Here is a 23,379-nt window from a genome sequence, read left to right as displayed (position 1 = left end):
TCTCAGTGTGAACATTTGCTGTACACAAAAGCAACTGAGCACCTTGAGTTGTCACAGTGGGAGAGCAATTTCCACCGTCATTTTCATCCAGCCAGAGCTATTTACCAAGCACTCCCTGTATGCTAAGGCTTTGTCCAAAGCGCCCAGAGATACCAATGAATGATTTGACACCCTGGCCTTCATCCTAGCAATGATTTATTAGGAGATGGAGCCATTCAAGGTGGCCCATGCCTGTGACTCCAGTCCTCGGAGGATCAGGAGTTCAAGGTCAGCTTTGATGCCATAGTGTTGGATAGCCTGGACTACATGAAGCCTTGCTATGACTTTGAGTACCAAAGAGTAAGATGATGACGGTGTGTTACAAGATGACAATCAACATGGAGAAGAAGAACACAAGGCAACCTAGAGGTTGTCAGGACAGAGGGACAGGGCAACAGGGGTCAAGTTCGTCTGTCCCCTGTCTTTGGTGATGCCTCATTCTGCCGTTTGATCGCAAGATTGTTGTCAGATCTCAGCGAATAAAACCGCAGCAACTAAATTATAACCCAGAGTTAGAAGGTGGTCAGGAAGGAAACACCACCCACAAACATGTGCAAACACACACACATGCTCACATACACACGTGAACACACATACACACTCATTCACACATGCATACACACACAATCACATATACACATGCACACCTTCATGCACAGCCCTGGTTACATTTCTGGGAATATTGTTAACTTTCCACTCTGAGCACAGATGTGGCTGACTCAGCTCTGTGGGTTTCACCAGCTCTGATTCCAGAGAAGCCTTGTAGTATGATTTGCTCACAGAGGTTATGAACCAAGTCTGGACTTTTATTACAGGTCACCAGTTTCTCACAGCAAGAAAGACTGTAAGAGTCATTAGTCAACATTCTGTGAAGGATCATCTATGAGATTGCCCTGTTCTCACATTTGGGTCTCCAGCAGCAGCAGCACCCAGGACTGGACACCACGTGCAGTGATTGACAGGCTGCTGTGATTATATTCTGCATGACAGTCGCAGGGTAGAATTAATGGTGCTTAGAAAAGCAGCAATGCTTTTAAAAGCCGTAATGTAGTAGGAAACAAAGAGCCACATGATAAAATATTCAATATTTTAAAAAAATACCTTGCAGAAAAGTACTATACTTACGAGAAACAATAATTGTATTCTCCACATTTCTATTTCTGTTTGGTCTATTTATTTCATCACCTCAAGACACATAAGTTTCTCACTTGTTTGCTGTTCTGAGACAGGATTTCATGACCTCAGATTCCCTATGTAGTTGAGCCTGGGCTTGAACTCCTAATCCTGTTTGCATCTATCTAGGATAGCAATTATAGGTATGTGCCACCATGCCTGGCTACATCTTCACTGAATTGTAGACAGAAGTGTCTGTCCTGACCAGTCTCACAGCCATTCAGTCCCAACAAAATACACAGAGGTTTATATTATAAACTGTTTGGCCTTTTAGCTCAGGCTTATTATTAACTAGCTCTTACAACTTAAATTAACCCATAATTCTTGTCTATGTTTAGCCACGTGACTTGATACCTTTTCTCAGTGCAGCATTCTCATCTTGCTTCCTCTATGTCTGGGTGGTGACTGCAGACTGAGCCTTTCCTCTTCACAGAATTCTCCTAGTCTGGCCACCCCTCCTATACTTCCTGCCTCACTACTGGCCAACTAGCGTCTTATTAAACCAATACAAGTGGTAAATCTTTACAGGGTACAAGAGCATTATCCTACAGCACTAAATTGCTGTTAAAGAGCAGAAATTCAGAAGCAGTCTGTGCTTCAGCTCTCCCCTGCTGTGGCCAAATGCTTGATATAAACACTTTACAAAGAGAAAAGGGTAATACTGGCTTGCGATTCAGTCCACAGCTGGCTGGCTCTGCTGTCTGTGTCTGAGGTAAGATGGGAAGCAGGACAGACACCACAGCTGCACAGCTGTATGATTGAGATGGCTGCTGAGGAGCAAGGACAAGACGTGATGTAGACTAAGGATACACTGCCAAAGATGGGTTCCCACTGGCAGGTAACTCATGGATGATGAAGAGCTCTCAAAACCCGTTTGGTCACTCTAGCAGCTCCACCTCCGAACACCGCTGCACTGGGGCCCAAGACTTCCTCATATGAACCTTTGCAGGCGGTTTACATCCAAGCATAGCTGGCTCCTTTGTTTTTTCCTACAGCAGCATGACTTGGACTGTGCATTCCCACCTGCGGCCTCTAGATGGAGCTATTGACAGGAAGGCTCTGTGTGGTTTGACTCCAGAGAAGTCTTTTGTTAACTGAAAGAAGCCTTGGCTAGTCCACACCATAGTAGACCCCGTGCTGAAGGGTAAGCTGTAGCTGTTAACACGTCTGTGCTCAGTCACAGATCCCAAGAAGCTGGGTTCTAGAGGCTTCCACCTATCCTCCTGGAGTTAGGTTACTCCATGTTCCAATTGCAAATCTACATGTTTATTTATCTTTCAATTATGCGGATGTGTGTGGTGTTCATGTCCAACCCAGCTTTGGAAAAAGCATTTTATCAGCGGCAGACATGTACACCACTCTTCAGAAAGACTGTATTACGTGCTCTTCTACACGGCCTCTCCTGGGCTTGTGCCTTCCGCCCTGTTTCTGACTGTGAGAACCTACTGGCTCTGTAAGTCACCACACACGGGAGAACATGTACCCAGCAGCGCACAGGGCAGCCCAGCATCGGTTGTTGGCGGGTTATAATGAGTAGCCCATTGCCACAGGTCGGGGCAGCTTTAGTGCAAGCAACTCAAGTTTCACAACTCCACATGGGCTTCGGAGGATTTGGACTTAGTCCTGGACTGGTCTTTTTTCTGGGGCACCTCTCCCCCTTGCTCCTTGGAGCAGCTCATTAATAAATCACATGCCCCTAGATTCCTATCCCAGGCTCCGTGCCTGAGGAGCCTCACCTAACACAGGGTGTGTGTGAAAAGGCGTACGCTGGGTTTCACATCCGACAGGAATTTCAGGAGGTGTTTCTCTGTGTGTGGAAGGCTCCATGATGGCATTTCCACAAAGAAAGCAGGGCAGGCTATGCTTTGGAGTAAGCCGGAGTTACATGTGCCCCCACCCCACCCCCACACACAAAGTGACAGTATAATACTCACATGATGTAGATTTAGTGAGAACTGACTAAATGATCCAACCTCATTTGAAAAAATAGAAATAGATTTGCGTGTGAAAAAATCACAGTGGGATGTCATGTCGAGGTCATGTAAATCTGAGAGCTGCAGAATGGCAGAAAGAACAGCTAGGGCCTCAGATTGTGCCAGGCAGCAATCAGGGGACAGCCTGCCCAGGAGAACATCAGAAGCCACGTGCCTGGTGCCACTCCAAAGCCTCAGGTTTTCCCGTGTTTAAGGGACAAAAAGAATTTATACATCTCAAACCCATTCATTACTATTTTTAAAAAGATTGTATGTATGTGTTATGTTTGTATGTTTGTGTGTGGGTATTTTGCCTGCATGTATGCTGTGTACATGTGTTTCTGGTATCCATGGAGACAAGAAGAGTACATCATTTTCCATTGGTCTGGACTTACAGACAAGGTTGTGAATTTCCATATGGGTGTCAGTAATTGAGCACAGGTCCTCTACCTGAACAGCCAGTTCTCTTAACCATGACTCCATCTCCCCAGCCCCCAGTCTTGACTATTTTATAGCTGTCAAATATAGTTGTTGTACCATGGTATAAAATAATAATATCGTATCATAACGGGGTGTTTTTGCTCACAACACACATTCATGTGTGTGGAGGTCCAAGGACAATCTCAGGTGTTTTTCCTGAATGGCCATCTATTTTCTTTCTCAGACAGGGTCTCTTATTGACCAGGTAGGCTAGGCTGGTGGCCAGGGAGCTCCAGGGATCATCCTGGCTCTGCCTCCTCGTCACTGAGACTATAACCTCCTGGCTTTTTAGCATGGGTCTGGGGATCAAATGGAGTTCCTCATACTTGTGAGGCATATGCTTTCCTGACTGAACCATCTCCACAGCCCATAATAAATTTTCACGTTCCTGGGATAAATGCCAGAGGTTGTAGACGAAAGTTTCTGTCCCACCCAGTCCCACAGCCATCTAGTCCCAACTAAATGGCTTATATCAATTATCAACTGTTTGACCTATTGCTCAGGCTTATTACTAACTAGCTCTTACAATTTAAATTAACCCATAATTCTTATCTATGTTTAGCCATGTGGCTTGTACCTTTTCTCAGTAAGGCATTCTCATCTTGCTTCCTCTGCATCTGACTGAGGACTGTGTCTCTGCCTTGCTTCTTCCCAGAATTCTCCTACTCTTGTCACCCTGCCTATACTTCCTGCCTGGCTACTTACTGGCCAATCACCATTTTTATTAAACCAATATGAATGAAAAATCTTTACAGTGTACAAGAGCATTTTTATACAGCAGGAGGTGATGATTGCCACTATGTAAGTTATGTCTGGTTTGAATTTTAAAAGAGATGGTTATATCTCTGTCCAATATGTTTTGTGTCATTGAAGTTCCTACCAATGTATACATGATGCTTCTTCTCTGCCTTTTTGCCGCCATGTGATGTGGTCACATTTTTTTCTTTCAGGTTTTGGTAGCTGTGTATCAATATCTGATCACAGTCCCAGTGTGCATTTCCCTAGTGGCTAATGATAGCGAGCGTCTTTGGGTGCCTGTTGGCCTGTTGGGTGTATTCTTTGGTGCTATATCACTTCACGGCTCTCTGTTTGTTTGTTTTGGGTCCATTTTAAAATTGGATTGCTTGGAGTTTAGTTTTATTGTTGAATATTAAGACTTCTCTGTGTATTCTAGGTAGGATCTTGGCTGCATATGTGATCTGAGGATGCTTTCTTCAAGCGTGTCATGTTTTTCTGTTCACCATTAGCATGTTATTCATAGGATGGGCCTTTTTAACTATCACGAGACCCAGTTTATCCATGTTCTTATTCTCACTAACTTCATCCAACAAATACTAACTTCGTACAGCTTACCAGGTTAATGCTGCAGATACCCCATAGTAATCAAAGATTTGACCAGGCTCTGACCTCAGTGCTATTCCAGTCAGTGAAAGCCCCAGAGAATTCTTAAACGATTAATGCCATGTAGCATGGGCTAAGTGGGATGCACAAGGCAAAGCTGTGTCATTGGCTGAGAGATAGGTGAAGGCTCAAGTTTGCCATTTCTGTGCTAGGAAATGCCAAAATAGCACAGTGACGTTCTACGTCAGTCTACTCTCTCCAGGTCACAAATGATGATTTTTCATAGCTATCGAAAGCTAAATTTTGTTCTGCACAGAACACTTTCATACGCATTGTATCAATTAATAAAACAATTCCAGGACCGTAGAGAAGGTTACATGGTGTTTTATTTTTGGTGAGCCTAGGGTGTGGCTAGGTTAAGGGGCATGTCCAGTTCACATCCAGGAGGAGAGGAGCTCAGACCAGCACTCTAGTCTTGTGATTAATGCTCTTTTAATTCTCCCCAGCATCCTCTCGAGACACATCCTTTTCCAGCCAGTACAAACTCATCAATCTTCTAAGAAATAGACTGCCCAAGCTCTGTTTTAAAAGAAGACGGGATACGGCTCTTCGTGTGCTCAAATGTCAAACAGCTCTTCTTGGGGGAAGAATCCATTAAAGCCCATCCAGTGGTCAAGATTGTCCTGAAATGGAAAAAAAAAAAACCAGTTATTTCTCTGAGTCATGGGAGGCAAAAGAGTGGGTCCATCTTTCTTTCTTTCTTTTAAATGATATTTAGAATTTTATTTGTTTGTTTAGATGTATGCCACACCTATGTATGTATGGTACCTATGGCAGCCAGAAGGGGGTGACAGATCCCCTGGGAACTGGACTTATAGATGGCTGTGAGCCACCAGATGTAATTGCTGGAAACAAAATCCAGGTCCTCTGCAAGAACAGCAGTGCTGTTGACCACTGAAGCATCTCTCCAGTCACTGGGAGAATGAGTCTGATTGGAGTTTGGCACCATTTTCCAGGATGGAGTGAACATGGAGGTCACAGTTTGGAACATTTTTTTTTTTTTTGCCATGCTCCGGGACACCAAAATCATTTTCAAGATGCCAAACCTTTCAGATGACATAAAAAAAAAATCAATATTATCTCTGGTGAGGAATCAGAGCAGGCCCCTTCCCAAAATGAGGGACTGTGAGTGGGGGTGGGGTTCCTTCCACTCTATGAGTTTCTGTTGTGGAATATTACTTTAACTATGCAAAGGTATGTTGCTTATGAAACATTTGTTTCATTATGTAAAGATGTGTTGCTGTTTCACCTTGCTTGCCTAAGGCACCCGATTGGTCTAATAAAAAGCTGACAGGCCAGTAGCTAAGCAGGAGAGGGATAGGTGGGGCTGGTGGGCAGAGAGAATAAGTAGGAGGAAGAGTCTAGGCTTGATCTATCTATCTATCTATCTATCTATCTATCTATCTATCTATCTATCTATCTATCTATCTATAATCTATATATCATCTATATCTATCTATCTAATCTATATATCATCTATATCTATCTATCTAATCTATATCTATCTATTCTATATCTATCTATCTATCTAATCTATATCTATCTATCTATCTATCTATCTATCTATCTATCTATCTATCTATAGAGAGAGAGGAGAACAAGGAGAGAATGATGGAGAAAGAGAGGGAGACATTCAGGGCCAGTCAGTCAGCCACCACCCAGCTAGGGAGGGAGCAGGAAAAGTAGGGACATACAGAATGAAAGAAAGGTAAAAGCCCAGAGGCAAAATATAGACAAAGAGAAACAGGTTAAATTAAGTTATAAGAGCTAGTGGGACAAGCCAGGACTACGATCGAGCATTCATAATTAATAAGTCTCCATGTTACAATTTGGGAGCTGGTTAGTGGCCCAAAAGAAAGCCTGCTACAGGTTTCCCTTAGGACTTTCTTCCACTTATTTGGGATGTTGGCTAAATCCATTCAAAATTCTTAGGTGAGACGTTAGGACTTAGACTCCGAGAGTCTGCGTGAGACAGCCATATGCCAAGGCAGCTCTGCAAAGACTGGAGCAGTGTCCAATCATCTTCGAGCCCAGCGGCCACCCTTAGGAAGCAGCTGGCCTGTTAGGCCTGTGAGAGAAGAAGCCTCTTGACAGGCTGCACTCATAAATCCACCTTGTGGGGTTAGGATCCAGATTTGGAAGCTGAGATCTTCAGGTCTGGGTGAAAATGAATCTCTCTGCCACTTCTGGGCATGCACCCAAAGGATTCTATACTCTACCCCCAGAGTCATGGTTTGTCCACACTCCCTGTCACTCACAATAGCAAGGAAATGGAAGGGACCTATCTGTCCATCAGCGGATGCGTGGGTAATGAAAATGTGGTGTGTAAACACCACGGGGTTTTTTCATCAGTGAGGAGAAACGGAATTCTGAAATTGGTGGAAAATGGAAGGAACTGAAATATATTATATTAAATGAGGTTAACCCAGGCCCAGAAAGAGAAAAGCTGCCCATTATCTCTCAAATGCGGGTCCGAGCTTCTAGTGTGTGTGTGTGTGTGTGTGTGTGTGTGTGTGTGTGTGTGAGCATTCATAGAGGCTAGGAAATTAACAAAGGCCCCCTGAGAAGTGATGTGGCTGTTGGCCAGCCAGGGGGCAGGTGCAAGAGGTAAACATTGGGTTGATTAACTCACCACTCTCTCCAGCTCTTCTTGGCTTATTCCCTGTAGGAATGGCCCAGCTTTGGAGTCCTTGAGGTGGCTCAGTGGGCTAGGGTGCCTGATGACCCAAAGCTTAACTCCTGGGACCCACATGGTGTAAAGAGAGAATCATCAACTCTCTTGTCTTAGGTTTTCTACTGCTGCAAAGAGACAAAATGACCACGGAAACTTTTATAAAGGTGTTGGGAGCTACAGACCCCTGGCCCCTTGACTTTCTTTGCCTGCATTAGACCCTTTGCCTGCTGGAGTGAATTGAGTAAAACACTTGTGCCTGCAGCTGCTCCGAGCACAAGACCTTGATGGCAGGGGCATGAGTTCTGAGGAGTCTGCAGCTGAAAGATCCTGAGAGCTGGGCGTGGTCAGAGCCCTAGACAAGCTGCCCCTGAGCACAGTAAAGGGGGAATTCTTGTATGAAGGATGACCCATGTCCTCGTGTCTCTGTCTGTCTGTGTGTATGTGTTTTTTAAGTCTCCACCTTAGTACCCGGCTCACGTACCATCTGTAGCAAGGGTGCTTCAGAACCTATCGGCTTTTTACATAAAGGCAAACAATCATTGGGGGGGGGGGCTGGTTTACAGTTTCAGAGGTTTAGTCCATTATCATCATGTCCGGAAGTGTGGGTTGAGCAGGCAGACACGGTACTGGAGGAGCCAAGAGTTCTACATCTGGATCCACAGGCAGCAGGAAGAGAGTGGGAGCCACTGGGCCTGGCTTAAGCATTTGAACTCTCAAAGCCCACCCCCCAGGGATATACCTCCATCAAGGCCACCCCTATTCCAATCAGGCTAAATCTGCTAATAGTGCCACTCTGGATGAGCCAACAGGGGCCATTTTCATTCAAACCACCACACCCACCTGCACGCCTTGGAACTTGAATGCCCACGAACACACAAAATAAAGAAATATTTAAAAGCTGGTCTGTCTTTATAGTGTTCACAGACTAGTATTCATTGAAGAAAGACACTGGGGTTTTAGCTTATTTTTATGTGTGTGAGTGTTTTGCCTGCATGTAGGTCTGTATGCTGTTTGCATGCCTGGTTCTTGTGGAGGTCAGGAAAGGGCTTCAGACCCTCTGGAACTGGAGTTACAGATGCTTGTGATGCCACGCGTGGGTCCTGGGAATCGCACTCTGGTCCTCTGAAACAGCAGACAATGCTGTTTAACCTGTGAGCCATCTCTCCAGCCCAGCACATGGGGGGTGGGGGTTTGCTGGCGGATGTAATTTTCACACAGAAGACTGACCTCATTCCTGGAAGCATGTAATCCCAGCCCAGGGAATGGTGCCACCCACAGCTGCTGGGTCTTCCCCATCAGTCCTGGCATGAAATGCGCAGATGACCGGCTCATAGGTGGTCCTGGACCTCCTCGAGCTGACCGTTGAGATGAATCATCACAATCATCTCCCGGAAGAGCGCATACTGGCTGTCATCAGTGGCAGGAGCTGAGACACGGAGAGGCAAGAATGGGAGGGAGTCTGGGGAACTGTTGAATGTTGTACTGTGTGGATATTAACTGGACCTAGTGGATAAGTACAGCTAGAACGGATGATAAATAAAATGCACACAAAATAAGCTTTCTTTCATTTTAGCAGTTTAAAAGTCCCTCGAGGGAGGAAACTGATTCTTTAGAGAAGCCAATGCAATGCCTTACACGTTCTTGTTTAATTTTCCACCCTCGCTGCTCTGCAAAGGCGTTTTCCCCTTTACACTGCATGCGTTTACATAGGACACGACCTCAGCGTATTGACCTATGAGATTTAGACCTGGGAGCTCAGGGAGTCGCTGATCCATCAGGAGACACTGCCCAGGTGTTTTCCCAGCCGAGCTGCTGGAGGCTTGAGGCAGTCAGAGCGCTGGGCTCGCTGGATGTAAACGCGCAGTGCAGCCATAGGTTGCAGGACAGTCTCAACTCCTAGTCATTTTTTAGTGACCATGGACTGCAGACACGTGCCCCAATACACTCCTCACTTGCAGTAGTTGCAGGCTCACTACTCCAGAGGAGCAACGGCTGTGGGGGCACGCGCGGGATTAGAACAACCCCTTGAACCAAGCGTGAAGTAGTCTGTATTGAATGAATGAGCGTGGCTAGCGTACTAAATTACCCGGAGAATAACGGAATCCAGACGGGGGTCACAATGGTGACCTAAAAATACCCTAGAGGAAATGGAGTGGGAGGAGGCTTGATGAAGAACCACGCTGTCTTTGGTGAGGCTGAAGCCAGCAGATCGCGCTGTTCCTAGGACCAGGCAGGCCCAGGTTGCGGTGACCCATCCCTCAGCGGGCAAGTCTCCAAGGCTGCAAAGCCTGCCTTCAGCTCTAGGGATGACCTGAAGTTAGGTCTGATGTGTAGTGGGTTGCTCACGATTGCGACCCCCGCACCGCACTGCGCCGCAGCCCGCAGCGCCCCGGGTGCGCGCAGTTCCAGTCCCGCCTCTTCCCCAATGCGCCCCGCCCCTCCCGGCGCGTGCCACCCGCGCACCCGGGGAGCTCGCTAGGAACTCGCGGGGTAGGCGGCCGGTGTCCCGGCGCAGGCGCGCTGGTGTCACCGCCGCTCCCGCCAGCCGCCCCGCACGCGCCCCCGCCCCGCCTCCGCACGCGCCGCCGCCCCGGGCGCCTGTGATTGGCGGTCAGCGGGGCCCGCAGGTGGCGGCGGCCGCAGCGGCTTAGGCTGGCGCTGGCTGGCTGCCGGGAGCGGGCGCCTCCCTCTTCGCCGCGCGCCCTCGTCCTGTCCGCGCTGCCCGGCTCCCACTGTGGCTGCGGCCCCAGCTAGGGAGTATCAGGGATCTGCAGCCTCGCGATCGAGCGTTAGGGGCTGCGGCAGGTGACCCGGGGCCACCCGAGGCGCGGTGGTCCTGAGACTGGCCTCCATCCATGAGCCTCGCCGCGGACCTGCTTCAGGCCGGCCACTCCGGGTGAGTCCTCGAGCCCTCCCCTCCGCGCCCGCAGCTCGATGCCATGCTCCCCTGCCACGTTGCGGCAACTTTTGGGGTGGGTGTCTGAAGATGTCGCGCGCGCGGTCCCCCGCACCTGGTGCGCGTCCCAGACCCGGGATGCGAGGCATGACAGCCTGCCTCTGCGAAGGGGCTGGTGGGGATTTGAACTTGGCCAGGACGGAGTCATGTCCGCCCCTTTCCGTGGCTGCTGGGGCGGGAGCTGGCCCCTGCGATTCCGCGCTGGCCACGTAGCGCTCGGGCTGCGGTGCACCGCGCACCTTGCTAAGGGACTAGCGCTCTGGCGGGTGCCTCAAACCACCCGGTGCGCACCCGGCAGTTGGTCAGCACAGGCCACGTGACTCTTTTTAGACTCCTAATGTTAGCAAAATGGGGCTAATTAGGGACTCTCCGAAGGTCACGGCCGGCGCGCAGCGTTAACCCCCAAGGCAGACTGCTTCTGGGCTCAGCCCCCAGGCTGCCAGTTGAGGAGAGGTGCGCTGGTGAAGGTACTGGGCGCGGTGTCGCTTTTCATCATGGTCTCTTTCTATTCCCCCCCCCCCCATCTCCAAAGACACCAGACTTGGAGAGATCACGAGTTCCCCCACAGGGTCTCGACAGAGGTTTTGGGGGTAACCTCTGCTAATCTTCCGTGTGAGCGTTCCGTGTGAGCGTTTGTGTGTTGGGAGCCCTCGCAAGTGCGGCATCTGAGACACCATCCTCTCTGGTCACTTAATTGACTGATGTTTCCGCAGAATGCAGAGTCGGGGACTCTGCTGAGCGCTGGCGCTTATACATAACCTGTGTTTGGCTTCCGGTCTTCCAAATAAACCCCGTCCGCAGGACCTGTATCCCAGCCACTCTTTCGAGACACACACCAGAGAAGGCCAGAGAAGGGAAGCTGGAATGCTTCAAAAGGCAGCTTCCTCTAAAGGTCTCTCCCATCTGCTCCTAGAAGATTCCTTGAAATGGACTCCATTTCTGTCGGCCCCACCCCCAACCCTCTAATATACATTTTGTTTATTTTCTCGAGACTTTCCCAGGGAGAGATGGACACTTGTCTTAGGTGTTGTCAGTGTGATTCAGATCTTGGAGAGGCTGCTCTCTCATTTTGGGCTGGGGAGAGAGTTGTTCTCTTGTCCTGCCGTTACCCTGTTCCCACACAACCTCCAGCTACAACCCTTACACTCAGCGATGTCACCACTGCTATGGTCCTGTGATGATTGACAGGTGTCTTACAGACCTGTGATGACTGGCAAGCATCTTTTGAGCCTCATAGTCTTCAACTATAAGATGGAACCACCCTGATTCAGTCTTGCTCAAGCAAGCTCTTGGGGTTCCCAGGGAACCCTGTAAAAATTCACCGGGGTTGAGACACCAGGGATCTCGGGAGGGGTGTGGAAACGAGGTGACTCCAAAGATTTGACAGTGACATCAGGACCCTGTCTGCGGATCGGAATATCTTTTTCTGGAGACATTTAGTTTTGGTAAAGCTTCAAAGACTGCTTTTTATCTTCATGTGGGTGTCCATGGCCTAGATGTGGTCAGCTGTGTCTTCTGAATTACTCCCCCACCTATGGAGGAGGAGCCTCTGTGTCTCTGGAGCTGGGGACTCTAGGGGTATATGAAGCACTCCTTCTCTGTCTCTGCGTGTGTGTGTACCGATTCGCATGTGTGTATAGTCAAGCATGTCTCTGTGGAGATGGTGTGTGTGGCAGGATCCTCTTTGTGATCTGGATTGTAATCTTTCTGTGTGGGAAAGGGAAGCATGGAATTTATTCACTTCTGAGAAAGGGAACTGCTAGCCACATCTGGTAATTTAAACTAGTAGTCTTATACATCATGTCCTAGCATGAGGTGGGGGGGTAAGATGGGCTAAGTGGGGTAAGAAAACGTGTCTGTGACTTTGGTGTTCAGTTCAGTTGGATTCTCTCTTGCCAAAGAGTGCCTTTTAGAAAACCAGGTTCTCCTCCTCTCTCCTCTTCCTCCTTCTCTTCCCCTTCTCCCCCTCCCTTCTCCATTTGCCTGCTTTAGTTCTCATTGTGTTCGACACGGTCATGTCTGAGTTCAGGGAATGCAGCATTGTTGATCAGCCCCTGGTCAATTTGTTCTTAACATTTTATTAAAGTATATATATTGTAGTCTGTTACAAAGAGTTGTAGAGCTCAAAAGTGTATATTTGGGGTTCTTAATATTTGTGTATTTGAGAGACAGCTGAGCAGTTAAGAGCATTGTCCTTTTTCAGAGGACCATGGCTCAGTTCTCAGCACCTGCATGCTGTCTCACAACCAATTGTAACTCCAGTCTGGGATTTCTGCAGTATGTGCCCCCAGGCATGTGTGCACACATACATATACAATACAATAAGTGAATACTTAAAGTGTATATTCGATGAATTTTCATAGACTAGCCACACCTGTGTATCTAGTTTCCAAATTAAGAACAAAGCTATCATAGTCTCCCTATAACTCATGAAAACCATTAGCTCCACTAAACTAACAGTTTGGCCGGGCAAAGTTCATTTCATTTTTATTAAACTTTTTGGCTGTCAAGCTAAAGTGAGACTTTCAGGGTTTTGTTTTCTTGCTTCCTCCCTTTTAAGACAGTAGCTCAGAGTTCATGGAACACTCTTTATAGAGTTTAGGCTGAACTCAAACCTGTGGTTATCCTCCTGCCTCAGCCTCTGGTGTGCTGGGATTAATGGCATGAGCCATGTCTGCCTTAATTCTTTTGTTTTTGTTTTTCAAGACAGGATTTCTCTGTGTAAACAGCCCTAGTTGTCCTGGAACTGCCTCTGTAGACCAGGCTGGTCTCGAACTCACAGAGATCTGCCTGTTTCTGCCTCCCGAGTGCTAGGAGTAAAGGTGTGCTCCACTACCGCCTGGCTCTGGCTTAATTTTTTTTAAAACCTCCCTTTTAATGAGTTCAAACTAAGAGTCATTTATCTACGGCAGAAACTTAAGAGGAAAAGTTTGATCTTAGGACCTGAGTAGAGAATCAGTTGACAGCCCCACCATCCAGGGATGATGAGTTCTTTAATGGGGTGACAGCTAGTCCCCAGATATAGCAAGCATTGATAAGCAGAGTTCAATTTACTCCTCTGAGTTGCTTCTCCATTGAGTAAATTTAAAGGGTGCACATCTTAAATTGTGTGGTATCAGTGAAAAATATGAATGACCTTATTTTTAATTCCTCAAAGTTAAAAGCTGGACGGGATCGGGAAATTTCCGCTGCTTTGTGAGTGGACGGGTCTGTTGTCACGTGGTAGCACCGTGTCGGCTGGAAACACAGACACCCAACATCATGAGCCCTCAGAAGAGAATCCAGTAATACAACCCAATGCCCAACATCTCCAGAAAGTTCCTCTAAATACTGCTGTTTGCTCTCTGGTTGGAAGGCCCTTTTTGGGCCCCTACAACCAAATTCAGGGACAGAATCCCTCCCAGGGTTCAGTGCTGGTTTGTGAGTTGGAGCCGGGTGAGCTCTGAGGTCATGCTGCATTTTCCTCAGCTGCATGGGGCTCTGGTGGCACATCTCTGGGGTGTCAAAGAAGGCCTTCTTAGGTGTGTGTGCGTTATGCCACCCCAGATTCCCCCAAAGGGTTGAAAGTTCTCTTTCCTGAGTCTGGTGGCTCCTTTCACTACAGTGGATTTTAGAGAATGGGTGGCTTGCTGGGGTCAATGCTCCCAGCATCTCACAGTGAGGCTTCGAGCCAGGAGGAGGGGAGGACGCTGTGTCTGCCATGGGGAGGACTCAGTGGGGCTGCCCTGTGTCCTTGCCCACGTCAATGTTCATTGTCACCTTAACAAGATACTGCTTGGAGCGTGGTGTTCTTTCGGTGACTATATTAGTTCTTTCTGCTGTGACAAAATACCCCATGAAAGCAATTTCAGGAGGAAAGGAAGGAAGCAAGCAAGGACAGTCCGAGGGTGGAGTCTGCCATGACTGAGTAGATATGGCTGCAGGACCATGGAATATGAGACAGCTCGTCTCACGTTTTCATGTCAGGAAGTAGAGCGGGGTGGATGCTGGTGCTAACCTGCTTTCCTTCCTTTCTCCTTTTCTTTATCCTGGAACCCCAGTCCATGGGACTGTGCTGCCACATTCAGTTGGGTCTCCCACCTCAGTTCAACCTCTCTGGAAACGCTCTCACACACAGGCCCAGAGCTGTCCCCTGTGATTCCAAATGAAGTGGTATTGACAATGAAGATGCACACACAGTGGTACTTGTCGTTGCTGAGAGTGAGCGGTGTTTGCAGGCACTGGGGATGACTGCACAGCTCCCTCATCTTTCCGGGTGGGAGGATATATATGCCTTCCGGTTTACAGATGCGTCTGAGTGTCAGAAGTTCAGCACTCTGCCGGGGCGGCGGTGGCACACGCCTTTAATCCCAGCACTTGGGGACCTCTCTAAGTTCAAGGCCAGCCTGGTCTACAGAGTGAGCTCTAGGACAGGCTCCAAAGCTACACAGAGAAGTCCTATCTCGAAAAACATTCCTTAGAAGTTTATGAGTTCTGTGAGGCTGAGTGAGGGTCTAGGACTGTGCGTCCAAGACAGCTTTCCTAGACGAATTGTGCCCCTCTACAGGATGGCGAGGACTTCCAGTCATTTTTTGTCCTCTTTAGCATCTGGTTTTGACTTAATGTGTAGGGGCCATTTAACCCCAAACACGGAATTGGAAATCGAAAGGTCTCCTGAGTGAGTGTGAAGTTCACACAGGGAAGTGTGAGAATGTGGAGTTGGATTCCTGCCATCTGCCATGTTGGGACCAAAAGCATGCCCATTAGTAGCTGCTCCCCTTTTGTGTTTAAAGTTGATCGCCAGGGGAGTCTGTCTTACCTGGTTCTGTTTTTTTTTTTCTTCCTCTGAAGATGAGTTCTTTATTGGTCATTGTAGATTTATTAGTTAGCTTTAATGCCTTGATAAAACACCATTGCCAAAAGCAATATGGGAAAAGGGAGTTTATTTTGGCTTAAGGTTCCAGAGAGGGAGTCCATAATGCTGGTGTGTGTGTGTGTGTGGCAGCGTGTGGCTGGAGCAGGACATGATCACATTTCATCACACAGTAAGGAGGAAGTAGGGCCAGGTAGAAACCTCCAAAGCCTGCCTGCCCCCAGTGACCCACCTCCACCAGCAAGGTTCCATGCTTTAAAGGTTCCAACTTTCCCAAACAGTGCCACCTACTGGGGGACCAAGTGAGTGGAATAGTTGATTCTTAAAAAGCACAGGCATACATGCAGGCAAAGCAGCAATGCACATAAAATAAATATAAAATACTTTTAGATGGATGGTGGTGCACACCTTTAATCCCAGCACTTGGGAGGCAGAAGCAGGTGGATCTCTGTGAATTCAAAGCCAGCCTGGTCTACAGAATGAGTTCTAGGACAGCCAGGGCTACATACACAGACAAACCCTGTCTTGAAAACCAAATAAATAAATAAATAAATAAATAAATAAATAAATAAGCTGGTTTATCCCCTTTGGATGGCAGTGTAGCAGTTTCTCAGAAAAGTAGGAAACAACCTTCCTCAAGACCCAGCAATACCACTTTTGGGTATCTATCCAAAGGATGCTCAATCGTGCCACAAGGACATGTGTTCAACTATTTTCATAGCAGCATTGTTTGTCATAGCCAGAACCTGGAAACAACCTAATTGTCCCTTGACTAAATGGTGGGTAAGGAAAATGTGGTCCATTTACACAGTGGAGTACTACACAGCAGAAAAAAATAACGACACCTTGAAATTTTCAGGCAAATAGATGGAGCTAGAAAACATTACTTTGAGTGAGGTAACCCAGAAAGACAATTACTAACTTATAAGTGTTTTTAAAACATAAAGCAAAGAAAACCAGCCTACAAATCACAATCCCAGAGAACCTAGACAACAATGAGGACACTAAGAGAGACATACATAGATCTAATCTACATGGGAAGTAGTAAAAGACAAGATCTCCTGAGTAAACTGGGAGCATGGAAACCTTGGAAGAGGGTTGAAGGGGAGGAGAGAGGCAGGGAGGGAAGCAGAGAAAAATGTAGAGCACAATAAAAATCAGTAAAATTTTAAAAAATGATAACCAAAAAAGCAAAAAGTTTGTGTGTGTGTGTATATGTGTGTGTATGTATGTATGTATATATATACATATATATCCATATATATATATGATGTATGTATTTGTGTGTGTGATGCATGCCTGCTCGTACCAAGCATGAATATGGGAATCAGAGGGAAGCCTTTAGTGTTGGCCATCACAGTCCACATTGGCTGAAGCAGAATCTCTTTTTGTTTGCAGCTGTCTTCACCAGGCTAGCTGGCATGTGACCTTCTAGGTCAATGCTTCTCAACTTGTGGGGTCGTGACCCCTTTTGGACCAAATGACCCTTTCACAGGGGTTGCCTAAAACCATCAGAAAACACAGATTTTGTATTATAATGAATAACAGTAGCAAAATTACAGTTATAAAGTAGCAACAAAAATAACTTTATGCTTTGGATCACACAACATGAGGTGCTGTAGTAAAGGTCACAGCATTAGGAAGGTTGAGAACCGCTGGTCTGGGTGAATCTCATCACCTCTGCTGTCTCGCTGTAGACAACAGATGGCCACTGCTGTGCCTTTCTATGTGGGTTCTGGGGATTTGAACTTACGCCCTCATAATTCATTTTTCATTCAGCCTTCTATGATCTGTTTGGGTTTAAATATTACCCATTGATGGACCATAAGAGATTTCTACCATTTGCAGTAAATGTCCCTGATAAATCTGTGGTCACGTATGAGTCTCCAGCATCTGTAGTCCCAGACCGGAGAACAGGGTGTTCTTGACCAGCCGCTCTCTGTGGTGTTGCATCCAGTGGGGTTTGTAGATTACTTCACTTTCTACTACATCGTGTTGGGAGTTTTCTCTTGTCCTCAAGTGTGGCTCTTTTAGGTTTGCTTCACCTGACCAGCACGGAGCAACTGCCCTCCTCGCTCTGACAGTTTATATTCCCCTGGAAGATTATCTTATTTCCCCCCACCTTCTGTCACTCCTGTCTGCCAGGCCTTTCACCTCTGAATCATACACCCTGGTTCACTCGCTCTAAGACTCCTCCTTTGCGCCCCGCCCAGACTAATAATGGTAATTTAATAATAACAGTGCTGGAGATGGCGATGATACCGGATGCTTTGTCCGTCATCTGAGACTTTCAGCCTTCTTATAAAGAGCCCTCCCCCAGCTGATCCTACGTGGCCAACTGTATCAGAATTGGCTCAGACACTTCCTGCTCCCAGACACAGCCTTTGTAGGAAAGGCCTCGCTCGGCTGAGGTTTTATTTTCTGCACTTAGACTCATCTGACGTTTCTATTTCCGTGTCGTCTGGGCAGAGGTCTGATGGCTTTCCGTAATGAAAACCGTCTATCTTATTATCACGGAGTGAGTAATTTGTTATTTTCTCACAATCTGTTGCTGTCTCCGCCAGATGCTGGTGTTGGTTCGATTTTCTTTTGCAACTGTCTCTGGACTCTGTTCTGTCCCATTCGTCTTGCAATTCCTAGGTTAATACCGTTGGACGTAATTATCAAAACCTTGGAATAAATCACCCTGTCTTAGACGTTTTTCTTCAAAACTTTCATATCCATTCAGGCCTCTTTGGTCTTGAACATTAGTTTTAGGGTCTTCGGATCTCCTGAGAAGTCCTGCCACGGTTTCCATTAAATCTGTGGTTTACGGAGGGGAGTCTTCCATCCTTGAATCTGTGGTTTACGGAGGGAAGACTTTCCATCTTTTCTCAGTTGTGGCATCTTACTCGTGGACGGATGGGTCTCAGCAGATGCCCCTTTTTGATGGTAATGAAGCTTTGTAATATTCTCCACGGAGCTCTGGGGACTTGTATTGGATGCTTTAGAGCTGTTTGTATCATTTTCACATTAACATCCTCATGGAGGTGTAATTCTCGTGCTACGCCACACTCTCACTTAGCATTTATAATTCAAAGTTCTAAGTAAACTCAGGGCGTGCAGTGAGCACCATGGTTTAATACCGTCAGAGCATCCTTGCTAGTTCAATACCGTCGGGGCATCCTTGCTAGTTCAATACTGTCGGGGCATCCTTGCTAGTTTAATACCGTCGGGGCATCCTTGCTAGTTCAATACCGTCAGAGCATCCTTGCTAGTGTCATTAGAAATCATACGCCCACCATCAGTCATTCTCCATGCCCTCCCTTACTACGCACAATGCACCAGATAATAGGAAAGCTTCAGCCCAATTCCAGTCTCTCTATATCTGCCCATCCCCAGCATCTCTCATATACTTGGGATCATCTTGCAATGCAACAAATGGTATCTTGTGTGTGGCTTCTTTTAGTTAGTTATGTTTTTGAAGTTTTTTTGTGTTGCAGGATCATTTGCTTCCTTCCTTGGTATTGGTGTATTCTGTTTTGTGTGCATATCACATTTTACTCAGCTGTTCCCCAGTCTCACAGAGTTTTATTGTTTTTTCCCCAGGGAGATCTTTATGTAGCTAATTACATTTGTCAATTGCTTCTTGCCCATGAATAGTTATAGCAATCGGTTTGTGCATTGGTTATCTTTCTTATGTGGTGACAAAAATACCTGACCAAAGCGACATAAGAAAGGAAAGATATGGTTCGGATCATGGTTCGGGTCAGGAGTTAAAATGGCAGGTCACAGTGCGCGTACCGTCAGTGGGCGGGGCATGAATGCTGCTGCCAGCTTCACCTTTCTGTTCGCTCTGGGCTCCACATGGGATGGTGCCGCCCACATTCAGAGTGGCTCTCCCCATCTCCATCAATGCAGTCGAGAAAATTCCTCACAGACACCCTTGATATATGCATCCTTGGTGGCGCTAAATCCTGCCAGGTTGACAATGGAGACTAACCATCGCTTGATGGTTTTGTGTATTACTTTTTCCTTGCATCTTTGTTATATTTTTTTTTGGATATTTTTGTAGAAAGCTAAACATATCACAAATAATGCTGATATTGTTTTCTTTTGATTTATGTTATTTGTAGCATTTTGGACCTCCAGCTTCATGGAGCAACAGTATTGTTAGACCACCTCCAAGTTTGCTGTCTGTCTTTGATCCACAAAGATGTGTTCAGAGATCTACAAAGACTGAGGAGAATGCTTCAGAGTAGAGCCTTGACATGCTAAGAAATTTTGTGCTTCCAATAGCATTTGACTTTGTTTTAAAATTTATATTTTTGTTTAATTTTATCAGGTTCCTTTCTTATATCTTTCTTAATCTCCTGAAGTTGAATTAGACTTAATATTAATTTATTTTGATATTATATCCAAAGATTAAAGTATGAAAAATCTGGGGGCGGGAGCTGCTGTGAGAGGGGAAGAGCACTGAGGGGCACACGGGAAAGCAGCTCTCCCGGGCTGACCCAGGGTGCAGACTCTCCTCTCCTGACCCCACCTTCCACTTCTGCCACCCCAAAGCTGCAGATGCCAGAGGTGGACCTGCAGGATGTAGTGTTTGCCCTGCTGGATTTTGGGCTTGGGCTTCTCTTTCTTGCTGTTCTCTCCTTACCCCCCACCTGTTTTTTTTTGTTGTTGTTTTGTTTTTTTTATGGGTGTGTTTGCGCTGAGCTGTTATATAGCAGAAGTCTTTCGTGTGTGCCTAGATTTTATAGGCATCATGGCGTAGAGTTCTTCTTGAGTCTCAGAAGGGACTTGGGACTTTGAGACAATGTTGGAACTGTGAAGACTTGGGGACTCTGACAGGTGGATTAAGTGAGCTTGTGGTGTGAGACCGTCAGGATCAGAGAGGAATGTTACAATCCATACTGATCAATTTGTGATGGTTTAACCTTCGTTAGCAGTCTGACTGGATTCTAGATCATCTAGATGAACCTTTGGGTGTGTCTGTCTATGAGAGTGGGTGTGTCTGTCAGAAAGGTCTGACTGAGGCAGGGAAATCCACCCTGGATGTGGGCAGCACCATCCCATGGGTTGGGGTCCAGGACTGAATGAAAAGGAGAAAGTAAGCTGAGCACCAGCATCTGTCTCTCTCTGCTTCCTGACTGTGGTTACGAAGAGACCAGCGGTCTCAAGCCGCACTTGCCATGACTTCCCTGCCTGGCAGACTGAGCCAAAATGAACTGACCCTTCTTCTTTTTAATCAGATATCTTCATCATAGCAATGAGAAAAACTAATCCGCTTGTATGGTTGTGTTTCCCTGCTCCCTGTGGTGCTGCCGCATAGGGAGGCAAGCTGTCCTTACATCACTCTTGTGCTTTAGGCCACTGTGCTGACATTTTGTTTGTGCTGTAACAGCTAAAGCTTGCCTGAAGATCAGAGTGTGGAGTTAGCCACAGAGCCCAGGCAGTGGTGGTGCACACCTTTAATCCCAGCACTCAGAGAGACAGAGGCAGGCGGATCTCTGTGAGTTCAAGGCCACCCTGGGTTACACGAGATTGAATCAGTTTAAAAGAGCAACAGGGTCAAGTGGTGGTGACTCACACAAGTACTTGGGAGTCACACGCCTTTAATCCCAGCACTAGGGAGGTGGAGATGGGGAGGGATATGGCAGAGCAGGGAGAGGACTATAAGGTGGGAGGAGACGGGAGCTCAAGGCGTTCCGTCTGAGGACTGTAGCGACAGGATACTCGGTCTGAGGATTTCGTAGAGGTAAGAACTAGTGACTGCTGCTCCGCTTCTCTGATTATTCAGTTTTCGATCCCTAACATCTGACTCTGGGTTTTTATTATTAAGACCAATTAGAGTGAGACCCAGCAGGCCACTGTGAGGGTCACGTGAGCCCAGGCCCCGGGATCTGCAGCAGCTGAGCCGAGAGCAGGAGACAGCTAAGGAGTGACTCACGGGATTGTGGAGACTCTGGACAAAGGAGTGAGTCATGCCTCAGGTGGGATGGTGTGGGATGGGTTAGACTCCATCATGCTTCTTAGGATGGCATGCAGCTTCAAGGTAGGAATGGTTTATTTCTGGAATTTTCCATTTAATGTTTTCAGTCTCTGGCTGACCACAGGTAACTTCAGCTGTGGATAGTGAAGCCTTAGGCAAGAAGAGCCATGCTCTCCAGCTGCCTTTGTGTTGGTTTTACCTCTCTCCCCAGGTCCTTACTCAAACGATTTATACTCCCTTTCTATTCCTTGACATTTGTTACGCAGTGGCTTAGCATGCATACTAGCCTTGAAACATCTAAACTGAACCAAACTCACGTCTATCTTCAGCACTTCAAGGACTTTAACTGTGACTGGCCTCCTGTTCAATTTGTACCTCAATGTTTTCTATTTTAGGTCAAAGTTAAATCATCATCTTTTCCATGTTGTATGATTTACTGATGTTATTATTCTGCCATTGTGCGACACCACTCTCCACTTTCTCTGAGACAGGATCCCTCACTGGCCTGAAGCTAACCAGTCAGGTGAGGCTGGCTCAGCAGGGAGCCCCCCAGGATCCTCCTGCCCCACATCCTCACGCTGGGAAAATAAGTACACATGACCATGCCTGGTATATTAGTGTGGGTTTTGGGGGTCACACTCAGGACCTCATACTTGCAAGCATTTCACCGCCCCAGCCATCTCCCTCTGTGCTGTGATTTGTCTCTTCCAGCTGATTTAGTAACTTCTGTGTCTTTGATGTTCTGAGTCTCAGTAGGGCGCATTTGACAACGGCTTTGATTTTGTTCCTGCTACTCAGGATCATCTGAGCGTATGAGATGTTGGAGTTGTTGTCTAATCAATCAATGGTCTGGAAGCCTCTTAGCTTTGTCTCATTGGATGTTGCTTCTTCATTCTTTCCTATCTCCTGCAACTCTGACTGACACATCTGGTGTGGGGTTCCCCTCTGTGTGCTGTGATTACCACTGACTAATACAGAACAGCTTTGAGCCTGTGATAGGACAGAGCAGAGATAGGCAGGAAAAACTAAACTGAATGCTGGGAGAAGGAAGGCGGAGTCAAGGAGAAGCCATGGAGCCACCACCAGAGACAGACGCACTGAAACTTTGCTGGTAGGCCACAACCTTGTGGTAATGCACAGATTAATGGGTGAAATTAAGATACAAGAGTTAGCCAATAAGAAGCTAGAGCTAATAGGCCAAGCAGTGATTTAATTAATATAGTTTCTGTGTGATTATTTTGGTTCTGAGCTGCTGGACAGCCGGGAAACAAACAAGTGGTCCTCTTTCAATACACATCTAGGAACTTCTCATACCACCTATGACCTTTAACCTCTCTCAATTTACTTTCTTATTTCATGTTGCATATATATATTGTTTGTTTGTTCTCCCCCCTGCAGACCTCATGGTGTTAGTAGTACCTATATCCACTTTTGTCCATAAGCCCATATTTTTGTTTTTATTTTTTTGAGATAGGATTCTATGTAGCCCAAGCTACGTGTGGATGGATTACAGGTGTGTGATACCATGACTGGCTTCTATTTCATTCTTCTTTCTTTGTTTGATTATTTATCTTTGTGTGTACATGTGTGCATGCATGAATTCAAATGTTAAATGGCAGGAATCTTGTCTCCTTCCATGATTTGGGTCCTAAGGATCAAACTTGGCTCATCAGGTTTGGTGCCAAGCAAATCTACCCATGGAGGCATCTTGCTGGCCTCAAACCTCTATTTCTAGACCAGACTTCTCTCTTGGCTCCCTGAGTACCTTATATCTAACGTCTCCTCTGGCTGCACAACTTTTTTGAAAACCAAGCTCTTGATTTCTGATTTTTCTCCCAAAACTTGTTCTACTTGTTT

At 46.7% G+C, this 23,379-nt stretch overlaps 1 protein-coding gene and 1 long non-coding RNA gene across 2 annotated transcripts in view; one reads left to right on the top strand and one right to left on the bottom strand.

Annotated features, from left to right (window-relative positions):
• Positions 1–5,416: 5,416 nt before the first annotated feature.
• LOC125393670 (uncharacterized) lies at positions 5,417–10,110 on the bottom strand. Its single transcript, XR_007229899.3, has 3 exons — positions 8,968–10,110; positions 7,699–7,865; positions 5,417–5,689 (listed from the first exon to the last, which is right to left on the bottom strand). It is a non-coding gene; the product is annotated as an uncharacterized LOC125393670 (long non-coding RNA).
• Positions 10,111–10,363: 253 nt separating this feature from the next.
• Positions 10,364–23,379, top strand: part of Myrip (myosin VIIA and Rab interacting protein) — a 183,592-nt gene continuing 170,576 nt past the window's right edge. The window contains exon 1 of the mRNA XM_048423910.3: positions 10,364–10,636. The gene's annotated coding sequence lies outside the window, so the exon portion shown is untranslated. The remainder of the gene's footprint in view (positions 10,637–23,379) is intronic.

This window comes from Myodes glareolus, chromosome 4 (genome assembly GCF_982192425.1).
Source record: "Myodes glareolus chromosome 4, mMyoGla1.1, whole genome shotgun sequence".
NCBI classification, from domain to species: domain Eukaryota; kingdom Metazoa; phylum Chordata; class Mammalia; order Rodentia; family Cricetidae; genus Myodes; species Myodes glareolus.
Note: the sequence above shows the minus strand (reverse complement) of the source record. Positions and strands in the feature narration are given on the sequence as shown.